An 11,205-nucleotide genomic window follows, 5' to 3' on the forward strand; every position below is an offset into this window, starting at 1 on the left:
TCCCTAGCCAGGGAGCTGACCCACATGTTGCAGCCAACCTCGCCTGTCTCGCCCGCTGCTCCCCTCAGCAGTGTATTTTAGTCGATCTGCTTGTTCTGCTCCCCACTCTGTCTCTGATGAATCCTGTCACCCATCCCCCACACCCCTGGCCTACACTCCAGCTCTTGTATGCATAAAATAAATAAAAATAAATCTTTAAAAAAGGTGATTCCCCCCCCCCCCATCACTTAGTATGGGAACTAGTGAGAGACTCAGAGGGTCCCTGATCAATGTGGAGTTTGAATGGATTAAAGTTTATAGATTAGATTTATGGAGAAATTGGTATCATTTATCCTTTGGGAGAGAGAGACAAGAGTAGGAGAGAAGGAGTTAAGAAAATAGGCCTGTCCTAGAAGGAAGAGCCAGGATCCTGGTATTGATTAGCACATAATCCTGTGCTATATTTACTAATCTTTGCCTTAATTTAAACTTCATGTTTATAAATCAGAAAGGAAGAACAAATTAAAATTTATGATACCAGTATTTTAAGATTATAATACTTTGTATTAAAAAAGTAATATGTGCTTATAAAACATCCAAGCAAGACAGAAAATGAATTCCTTCCCACCTCCTGCCACGCCACTATTTACTTCAGAGTTATTTTAAGTTTTCATGTATCAATAAACATGTGTTATTTTGTATAAAAATAATCATTCATGCTCTTCTACAAGTTCCTCTTTTGACCTAGTATATATTTATATATGTCTTGAATATTGTTCTGTCAATACATTTAGATTCACGCCATCCTCAGTACTGCTGTTCCATTTTATGAAATACTTTAACTTGTTAGAGTATTTCCAGTCAAGGGTTTACATAGTCTCCTGAGTGTGTGTGTGTGTGTGTGTGTGTGCGCGCACGCGCTTGTGTGTAGGATAGAATATAGTTTCCTAAGAATGATACTTAATTGGTTTAGATTTGTTCTGAAATTCAAATGATGTTGCAGTGAAATCCTCAGTGGGAACACCGTGTTTCTAAATAGGAAATCCCTAGGTCAAAGTCAATATTTAATGATGACCTTTTCAGGACACCCACCTAAGATTGATAAGGAGTGGTACTTCTTTCTGCACTCTGGATATTTTGGTCTCCTCCGTCCTGGTATTAATACTTCACCTTGACAGAGCACTTTAACATTTTCAAAGACTTCTGAGTTCGTGACTTCATTTACTTTATACAATCATGGATCAATGAATGGACTGGTTTTATAACCTTGTTGAGATGAGGGCAGGGAGTGTATGTGACTGAGCTTTACCTGGATTTCTTCATTCTTTTTGTTCAATGAGAACCTTCGCTGTCTGTTTTCTCCTGTAATTCTCAGTTGATTCAGAATCATTTTTTTTCTTTTTCAAGGGAGTTTCATGTTCAGTCATTTTCTAGTATGTTTTGTATTGAATTTTATAGTGTCTTCAATTAATGTAATTAGATTTTTAATTGCAAAAGGACAACATAACACTTCTGGGAGAGATTTCTTCAAGAATCAAGGTTGGGACCATGGACATTTTTTCATATCTAACTGGCATTTTTCATAGATTGCCAGTTGAATATTTTTTAATAATAAAAATTTCCATACATAAAATATCCAAAGCTTTGAATTATAATTCTATTCTAATAATTACTAATTAAAGAAACTATTAACATGTTCAGATTCTTATTTTTTCATCAATGAAAGGCCTCTTTCTGTAAAATGAGCATTAGAAGTTTATCCCACACAGATTTTAAGTGCCAGCAACTATGAAAATGTTTCGTATAACTTTATCAGCTGCTTGGGAAGCTGCTGCTTTTCAAAATGTACCTGAAAGATCTTCGTGTATTATAGCATATGGTTTCTATACTAGAAATGCTAGACAAATCTACTCATGTTATTTATTGCTTATCCTTTCTGGGTAGCCAGTAAAATGAAAGGTTGAATGAAAAAGGAAATTTGGTGATTCATATATCCATCCATATTGATCTGTTCAGTCCATGAATGATAATTGAGGTCCTTCAGTGAGTCAGGCATTGTTCTCAGCTAATTCTGAGCAGGTGTGGGCTCTGAAGTTCAATGGAGAGAGACCCCTCAGAACCCAGAAAGCTGGGAAAGCAAGATGGAAGCTCACAGAATGGAATCCTCCTGCTAACTCAACAGAAGGCTAATTGCATTTTTAATTGGCAGAATTGAGGGGTGAGAAGAGAAGTGAGGTGTCTCTTCCCATCTCTCCTCTGTGTGTGCCTCAACTGCCAACCCCATGAGCTCTAGATTTTCTGTCTTTTGTTCTGTGCATAGCATTCTGAGGAAGAAGAGACTTCTTTGTAGGCTTTCTTTACATTAATCCATTTATCTTAATATATAGTGTGATTATACATGAGACTTTGGACTTAGTCTGTTGTGTATAGATGAATGTAGGAAACAAAAAAATGGCAGAGAAAGTAAGGAGTGGGGGAAAAGGAAAAGAGAAGAGGAGGAAGGGGTGATTAGTCATTAAGCAAACATGTCAGAGTAGACTCAGTGAGTGTCCTCTTTGAAATATTTCTTAAAGAACTGTGGCATTTATCATCATGTGTTGGAAGCCTCATTATATAATATTGGTAATGTTCTAGGGATCAAATAAAATATTTTTATAATATATTACATGTTTAATTGAAGTTGGGAACTTGTGAATGATACATCAGCTATAGGAAGAGCCCTTGGTTTTCTGACATTGTGTTATATGGATATTTAGAGTTAATCATCTTTAGTGTCACTAGCGCAGATGAATTATAGAATTGTTGAGTTCAAATAATTCGTAATTCTTAATGTCATCCTCTAAATCAAGCTTAATTGACTACAGAGCTTTTACCATGGAAGAGATGTCTTAAGAATCAAAGTGGGGGTCATGGACATGTTTTCATGGCTAGCTGGCATTTTGCATATATTGTTAGTTGAATATTTTTGAGTAAGACTATATTTTGAATCTTTAAATAGCCAAAGCTTTGCAGAATTTGGAATTATAATCTGATTCTAATAATTATTGTTTAGATAAATTATTTACATATTCAAATTCCTAACTTTTCATTAGTGAAAGGCCCCTTCCTGTTAAATGAACATTAGAATGTTTATTCCACATGGATTTTATTTCATATTTGCATGTTCATTTGTTGTATTTTTGTGTTTTATGTAAATGAGGAATTCATAGTAGGTTTGTTTAGAGATAATAAAACTTTGTTTATAAACTTTTTAGCATCACAGTTGCTTGATATTACTGTTATAATGACTCATTATTATATTCTGTAACCATAAATAACTTTTTAGGACCTAAGATCTGAGTGGATTTTTATTCTATTCCAACTGTGATAGGTGTATAGGCTCAGTTTTGAAAAAGAAAAAATTAAACAGTTGTTTAGCATGCATTTTTAGTGTGTGTGGGGTTTTTTGTTAGTTTTTTTTTTTTCAGTGCCTACTCTGTGCTAGGTAGCATTCTAGGTATTGGGAATACACTTTCACAGAATGTAGACATTGGATTTTTCTTGTAGATTTAACCATTTAATGGAATATTTGGGTATTCACAAAATTCATATAATAAATATACTTGTGGGAGAGAGTGTAGGTTTCTGTGTAGATATGAAGGTCACCCTGGGAAGCCCTTGGCTCTCCTTAGGATAGCATGGAATATTTCTGAGAGAAGCATTAATAAGCTGACAGTTGCAGGTCAGGAGGAAGTAGACAAGTGGAGAGTGGAGGTGTCCAAGGCACAGAGAAGAGCATAAGCCTGGACTCAGAGAAAAGAAACAATATAGAGTTTGAGGGGCTTTAAGGTTGACATTGGTGGGGTGAGCAGGTGCTGTTCCTGCAGGCCCGTGCTTGCTACCTTTAGAATTTGTCCAAGGGCAAGGTGGAGCCAGAGCAGTGACATGATCAAGCCCACCCTGGCTTTACTATGGAGGAGCAATTGCACTGGCATAGGAAGATTAGTGAGAAACTTTTTGAGAGTCACTTGAGGGGTCTGGGAGTGAAGAGATGATGGTCTGTTGAGGAGCTGGCAGTGGAGGAGTGAGTTAGACAAATTTGAATGATGTCGAAAGAACTGGGGGATTGACTGGGTAGTAAGGGAAGTGGTATGGGAAATGGCAGAATAAAAATGATACCCATGATTCTGACCTGAGCAACTAGCCGGGTTGTGTTGCCATCTTGACATACAGGCAACAGAAGTGGAGGCAGAGGCTAGAGTCAGAGGGTGGTGATGAGCTACATGTAGACTTACTGAGCTGTTGGAAGCCAAGGAAATAGATGGATATCTGGGCCTTGAACTTGCAAGAGAGAGTTGGGTGAGTCTTGGATTGCACATGTCATCAATATAAAAAATGGCACCCAAAGGCAAAGAATAAAGAACATCACCCAAGAATGTTGTCATGTAAGACGAGACCCTTCCTCATGTACCTGGACATGAGGTCCTGAACAGAACCCTGAGTGACAACAGTTTTTAAAGGAATGTCCAAGGAAGAAAAATGTGCAAAGCAAACTCACGAATAGCCCAAGAGGCAGGAGGTGAACAATGACTGTAAATAACCACAGAACCTAGGAAAGAAAGCTGCTCAAAAAGCAATCTTAACCATGTGGGAGCTTGAGGGTGAGAAGAATCTGTTTGCCTAGTGAGGTGGTCGTGACCTTGCTGTGAACAGTAGAACTACTCACATGGGTTTAGGAAACCTAGGAATTAGAAGAGACGGTGGAGATGATTCTGCAGAAAGCTTGGTTGATAAAGAGTGTGAGCCAGAATAGCAGAGTAAAAGCCAGTGGAGACTAAGTGTGAAGGTGGAGGATGGGATAGGGAAAATAGACTTCAGAGCCCAGATGGCAGAGTTAGTCTGGGAGGAGGAAAGGGTGTCAAGGCCTGAGGTACAGGAAAGGTGAGAAAGGTTGGAAGAGGGGAAGTTGATAACGTCTGTCCACGGGCTTCTGTTTTCCTGTGACTGAGGAGCTCAGCTCCTGGTCTCACACCCAGTCCATCTTTCCTGTGATCACTGGGGCACTGTCCTCTCTGAGGAGTCAGATAGTAAGGATTTTCATCATCTTGTTTTCCCTCTTTCCTGCCATCTTTACTCACCAAGACTTCTAGCCAAGTTATTAAGCTATCCAAAACATGTTATTCTGATTTTTAAAACACAACCTCTTTCCCTCTCAGATAAATTAAGAAGTCTATTATAGTAATTTTCATCTGTGTCAGAAGCTACTTGAGGACATACATGTGCTTTTAATTCTCCTTTCTGCAAAGTTAGCTATTTGTTTTCATTCTAGCCTCTGGCTAGTTCTGTATGTAAATCATGGGTAAATTACTTCAGTTCAATAGGTAGCAGTAACCCAGGTTGACTTTTTTTTTTTTTTAATATTGCCTAGTACTTTTTTTTTAAAAGATTTATTTTTATTTATTTATACAAGCACTGGGTACAGTCAGAAGCGCGGGAGGGTGAGAGAATTCACCAGAGCGGGGAGCAGAGCAGGCAGAAGGACCAAAGTACACTGCTGAGGGGAGCAGCGGACGGCAGGAGAGGTCTATGCGCCATGTGGGACCCTCCTCTGGAGCCGGGGAGCAGCCGGGGATCGAACCAGCGCTGCAGAGGCTGGGGGCAGCTTCGCAACCCAGCGTTCAACCGCTGCGCCACCGGGGAGGCCCAAGGTTGATTCTTACTCCTTTTCAGAAATCCCATTTCAAACAGTGCATATCTCAGTAGTGGTTCAGGGAGGAAAAGAAGGTAAGAAGTTGGATTCAGGAAGAACATAAACTTTCGTTAATGGCTGATGTCAGAGTCTCAGGCTTTCTGTTTCCAGGAGCCTGACCCAACTGAAATGTCAAGGCATTAGATGAGAGGACTTGACCCCCCTTTTGCCCTTGGACTTGAGGCACCATGCCCATAAGCCAAAGGGGTCACACAGGGTTTGTTTGGAAGGGCATCATGGTTGAAAGATAGACACACTATGAAACAGGACCCTTCCTGTATGTGGTTTTAAGATTCCTGAGTTGAAGTTTAGAAACTGATGCTATAAAGTGAAAATGAAATTCTACTGAGCATTCGGTGGAGGAAAAGCAGTTTATTGGCTCTCACATACAAAACCCTGGGAGTAAGCATCCTTCTCATGTTGGGACCTGTGATTGATGCCACCTCTGTGCCCCCACCTGGGAGTGAGCTCTTTGAAATAGCATAGTAGGAACTTTGCAGGTGGGTCTCATTTGGTTAAGTTACTGCTTTTGTGAGGCTCTGCTGCATCTTTATATTCTACCAAGGAGAAGATGGTAAATCAGAGTAATTGCTTCATCCCAAGGCACTTTTATATTGTAAAGGAAAAAGGTCCTGTTAAGAAACTCAAATTAACTTCTGCTGTTTATACTATGTGGAAAGGCTCTTTGAAAGCTGCTTGTCACACAGCCAGGTGGTGTATTTATCATGGAACAATTCCATTAGAACTTGACACTTGTTCTCATGACACCAAGACTTAGGATCCCTCAGGAGAAGCATTTAACCCTTGGAAATGCAAAGCTGTCATTTATCTGTCATCTTTCTAAAAACTCACTGGAGTATATTTACGAGAGAGATTTGAAACAGTCATCATTTTCACTGAGTTAGAAGTGGAGTTGGGAATCAGTAAATGATCAGTAAAGAACTGATAAATGCCCAGTACCATGTTGCAGAAGCAACTTGTCTGCTTGTTCTATCATAAAGTGTGCTTACTCTGATATTTCATAATTCTTAAGGAATTCACAGTATAGAATTCAGGGGCTGGAGTATTAGTTAATTGCTAGTGCTGACTCATTCAAATTGTTTATCCCAGTTATATTTTATAGTTTTTAGAAGAATTTTTACTATATATCAACTGAAGAGGTTTAGCAGATCTTAGAAGTATGAACTGAAATTGTCATGATCTGAAAATTAACACCCTCTGCCTGGCACTTACTAACAAAGGATGGAAGAACCATTTGTCAAAGCCTGTCAGTGAACAAGCTCCCCAGGGAGCCTGGGGAACAGAGTGTGAGAATTCTGTCTCTGGTGCCAGACTGCCTGGCTTCAGACCCCAGCATTGCTGCTCGCTGGCTGTGACTTGGACAAGTTAGTTAACCTCAGAGCCTCTTATTACTTCACTGGCAAATGGGGATAATGTCTCTTGGGATTTCAAAGACTATTCAGTGAAATAATGCATATAAAGTGCTTTGTGTAATGGCCACCATGTAGTAATAAAGCATAGTTGTTGTTATTAGCAAAATTTAATATGAACCTGATGGGGCTTGGAAGAGGCATTGGTCCTCTAAAAAGGCTATTTTCCTTTGGAATTTTTGTGGACTAAATTTATCTATGGGTGAAATGATTATAGCACATACCAACCTCAATTCTATGCCTGCTGTAGAACAGACTGGCAATCCTATAGCAGAGATCATAAATACTCTCAAAAGAGAGTGTCAAGATTAAGATTGGTGCAATCTTGGTAGTCAGCCAAACAAGCAAAAGGTTGGACTGACCATTTGAGCTGCCCATGGTAGGAGTAATCCCTCAGGGTCACACTTGGAATGCTGATGATGAGCCAGTGGTGAATGCTGTTGGGGAGAGGGTGGGGGGAAAATAGAGTGAACAAGTATGGGAACTCAAATTACTTGACTCAATAGAAAAGCCCAGTATAAATAAGCAGGAGCATAGTAATGGATTTAAGGGTTAGTTATAGGCACTGCTGACCAGTTCTCATTCCTCAACAGGTCTTTCATCACTACTACCTCCCCCTCTACCCTCACCACCACCATCACTACCACCACAGTTACAACAATTTGTGTCTCCAGTTGGGCAGATCCCTGCCTCTTTAACAAACTGACCCAGCCCCATCTTCTCTCAGCTTCAGTTGCTTCTGTCACCTACTTATTCCATGAATACCTTTCTGCCTTTCAGGCCACTTTGTCTATAAACTTTCACCCGTCTCTGTCTATAAACTAAAGAGAACTTTTGAAAATAGACTTCAACAGCCTTGTTTTTCTCCAAGAAAGAATTACTGCTCTTTTATCATTTACTTTATAAATAATGAGATGTTATTACTTTGACTCATTAAATTTAAAGCAATTGTTATAATTTTGGAGTGTTTGTTTCTTTAATTATATACAGTAGCTGATATTGCACTTGTAGAGAACAGGGGGGTTTCTATAAAATACTCTTCTCCTCTTAGAGCTCTTCTTCTTCCTGTTTGCCTTTGTGGCTGCCAGTCCATACCCTAGGCATAGATTAGCATGTCGTCCTAGGACTATAATTGTGTCGTAACTGAAAAAATTCTCCTTTGAGATCAAGTTAGTCTAGGCTAATCCTGATGTGAACTGTAAAGAAAGGATGGGTGCCTCTTTGTTCTCCCTGGATCCTCCATTTATTCCCTCCATATCAGACCTGCTTTTAGGAAGGGATCAGTTAGACTTATTTAGGGTGAGGTAGCAATGACAGGTTAGCAGTAGAAAAAAGGTATGAAACATTAAACATTTAAAGTTTGATATGAAGTAGGATGATAGGAGGAGGGGAAGGGTCACCTCCAAATACTCTCAGAGGCCATGTAATAGTAGTTTATGTATCTTGCACTGTAAGCTCTTCTACTTCCCCTGCCTCGCCGCCTCTCCTTTTCTCAATACCCAGTTCAAAACTGATCTCTTGCAGGAAGCAGTCAGGTTCCCCATGACCCTTCTCCTTGCCCACATGATGTCAATGTTCTTTGCTTGGTGTGGGCCCCTTCCTCCTTTTCCCCTTGTTTCCTAGACTGTTAGCTTGTCAGCAGCAGGAGAGAGCACTCTCAGCTCTATTTGTTTCCCCAGCACTTAACATGATAACATTCAGGAGGGATTCAGGAAATTCCTTTGGACTAAAGTGAATTGTAGGAGGACAATATTTTTGAAACATGGAGAATATGATAGGAAACTTTCTTCAATAGGTGAGAGATTGTTCACTTTCTTTCCCTTGAATTCATTTATTTTCTAGACTCCAGCTATGGAGACACGTCAGTGGGTAGGATAATGGTTTTTCAGATTTTTTTAAGGGAATAAAATGCTTTGATGATTCTAGTCAAGGGGTGCAATTAAGTATATATACCCTTGGCTGGAAATCTCTTCTACTGGAAATGCATTTGTTGCAGTGTTCAGATTTAAATGGAATACATGTGGATCAATGCAGGAGAGGGAAGCAGTCTCTCCTGGGCAGCTGGGTCTGTGGGTCAAACCTGATGCACAGCTTGGGGAGTGGGCTGCAATAGCTCCTGTACTTGTCCCTCCAAGAGGGCAACTTGAGCAGAGATTGGAGCAGCTTGATTAGTGGGTAGATTATGATGAAAATGGTGATACCATTAACCCTAGCTGGCTGCCTTTAGAATCTGTAATTTCTTTTTTTTTTTTTTTAAGGAGAACTCTTGTATTTTTGTTTATTTATTTATTTATACAAGCACTGGGTACAGTCAGAAGCGTGGGAGGGTGAGAGAATTCACCAGAGCCAGAGCAGGGAGCAGAGCAGGCAGACTGAAGTACACTGCTGAGGGGAGCAGCGGGCGGCAGGAGAGGTCTGCGCGCCATGTGGGACCCTCCTCTGGTGGCCGGGGAGCAGCCGGGGATCGAACCAGCGCTGCAGAGGCTGCGGGCAGTTTCGCAACACAGCGCTCAACCGCTGCACCACCGGGGAGGCCCGGAATCTGTGATTTCTTTACTCATCTGTCCTCTTTTCTACTCTTCTATCTATATTACATGGAAATATCCTTTCTGTGTCTATGTTGTAGACAAAGACTTTTACACAATTTTTGTCTTTTTGTTGTCTTGGAGCATAAAATAACTATAACAACCCAGGCTTCTTGGAGTTCTCTCTGTTTCATTTGTCCCTTTTTGCTTCTGTGGGGCTCATGTTCAATATTTATTAACACTGACTGTGTAGACATCAGAGTTTAGAAGTGGTCTGCTCTTGGCTTGTGAATAGTTCTTGCCTGGGTAAGCATGACGAAAGAAGTACTTTGGACAGGGCTGTTTTTTTCTGCATGATGTCTTTATGATATTTTTTAAAAAGATTTATTTATGCATACAAGAACTGTGGTATAGGCCAGAGGTGTGTGTGGGGGGGACTGGTGGGGGGAGGTGGTGGTGAGAGGATTCACCAGAGACAGAGTGGGGAGCAGAACAGGCACAACTACTGAAGTACACTGCTAAGGGGAGAAGTGGGTGAGTCAGGAGAGGTCTGTTGCACCTTGTCAGTCACCTCCCTGGCTGAATATTGTACTCATGCTGCAGTGGCTGGGGATAGCTTCATAGTTTTGTGTCTTAACTCCTTGCACCACCAGGGAGGCCCTTTATGATGTTTTTTTTTTTGTTTGTTTTTTTTTTTAAGAAGTTAATTTTTATTTTTTTTAAAATAATAAATTTTATTTTTATATTCCCCCATACAATTGCAAACGCCCCATTCTGACCCCAACCCCTAAGTTTTCTAGATTCCTGCTATGAGTGAGACCATCCGGTATTTTTCTTTTTCTTTCTGGCTTATTTCGCTGATTGGATGGCGCTGGAAGGGATCATGCCTTTATGATGTTTTAATGATCAAACTCAAAAACTAAGTTCCTTGGGTCTTTAAAAAGTTAACCTAGAGATAATATCCACCAGACTTGTCTTTTTGAAAAATTGTAAAGATAATTAAGGGACATATATGTGAAATCTTTTGAGCTTAGTAGAAGGAAGAAGCCATGAGGTTCAAAGGTTTACTATTATTTAGTTTCCTGCTGTTACCCTATCATCAAGGATGAAATTAATTGTGGGAATGATAATTTCATGTTTAGACATCTATTCATGCATACCCAGCACAATTGAATTGGTCTGAGTTCTACAAGATACCTCAATGTATAGATCAAAAACAAGTAAATAGGAATTGATCAGAAATGTTTTCTTTCTGTTTTTCACTTGCTGGGTTTTTTCTTCAAAATGTTTTTTTTAAAAAGGAGTTGATTAAGAAATTTCATTTTCTGGGAATGTTATGCATATACAATAAATAATAAATAATATTGTAGCAGTTGGCTGTCTACTTTCTGCAAACTAAATAAATACATTTGGTGACATACATTTAAGGAGTGTGATTCTTGTAATTTTCACGCAATAAGGAAAAACTTCACAGATGATAGAGATTTTACCATCTGCTAGTAACAAAGAAATATAGCTTGTGACAGGAGGCTCTTACTGAATT

General features: G+C 39.7%; 1 protein-coding gene across 1 annotated transcript in view; it reads left to right on the forward strand.

Moving 5' to 3' along the window:
* The window catches only part of AFF3 (ALF transcription elongation factor 3), a gene marked incomplete at its 3' end in the record, with an annotated part of 474,001 nt that overhangs the window by 77,128 nt on the left and 385,668 nt on the right, over positions 1 to 11,205 (forward strand). The gene's annotated exons all lie outside the window — the stretch shown is intronic.

This window comes from Talpa europaea (assembly GCF_964194135.1).
Source record: "Talpa europaea genome assembly, chromosome: 6".
NCBI classification, from domain to species: domain Eukaryota; kingdom Metazoa; phylum Chordata; class Mammalia; order Eulipotyphla; family Talpidae; genus Talpa; species Talpa europaea.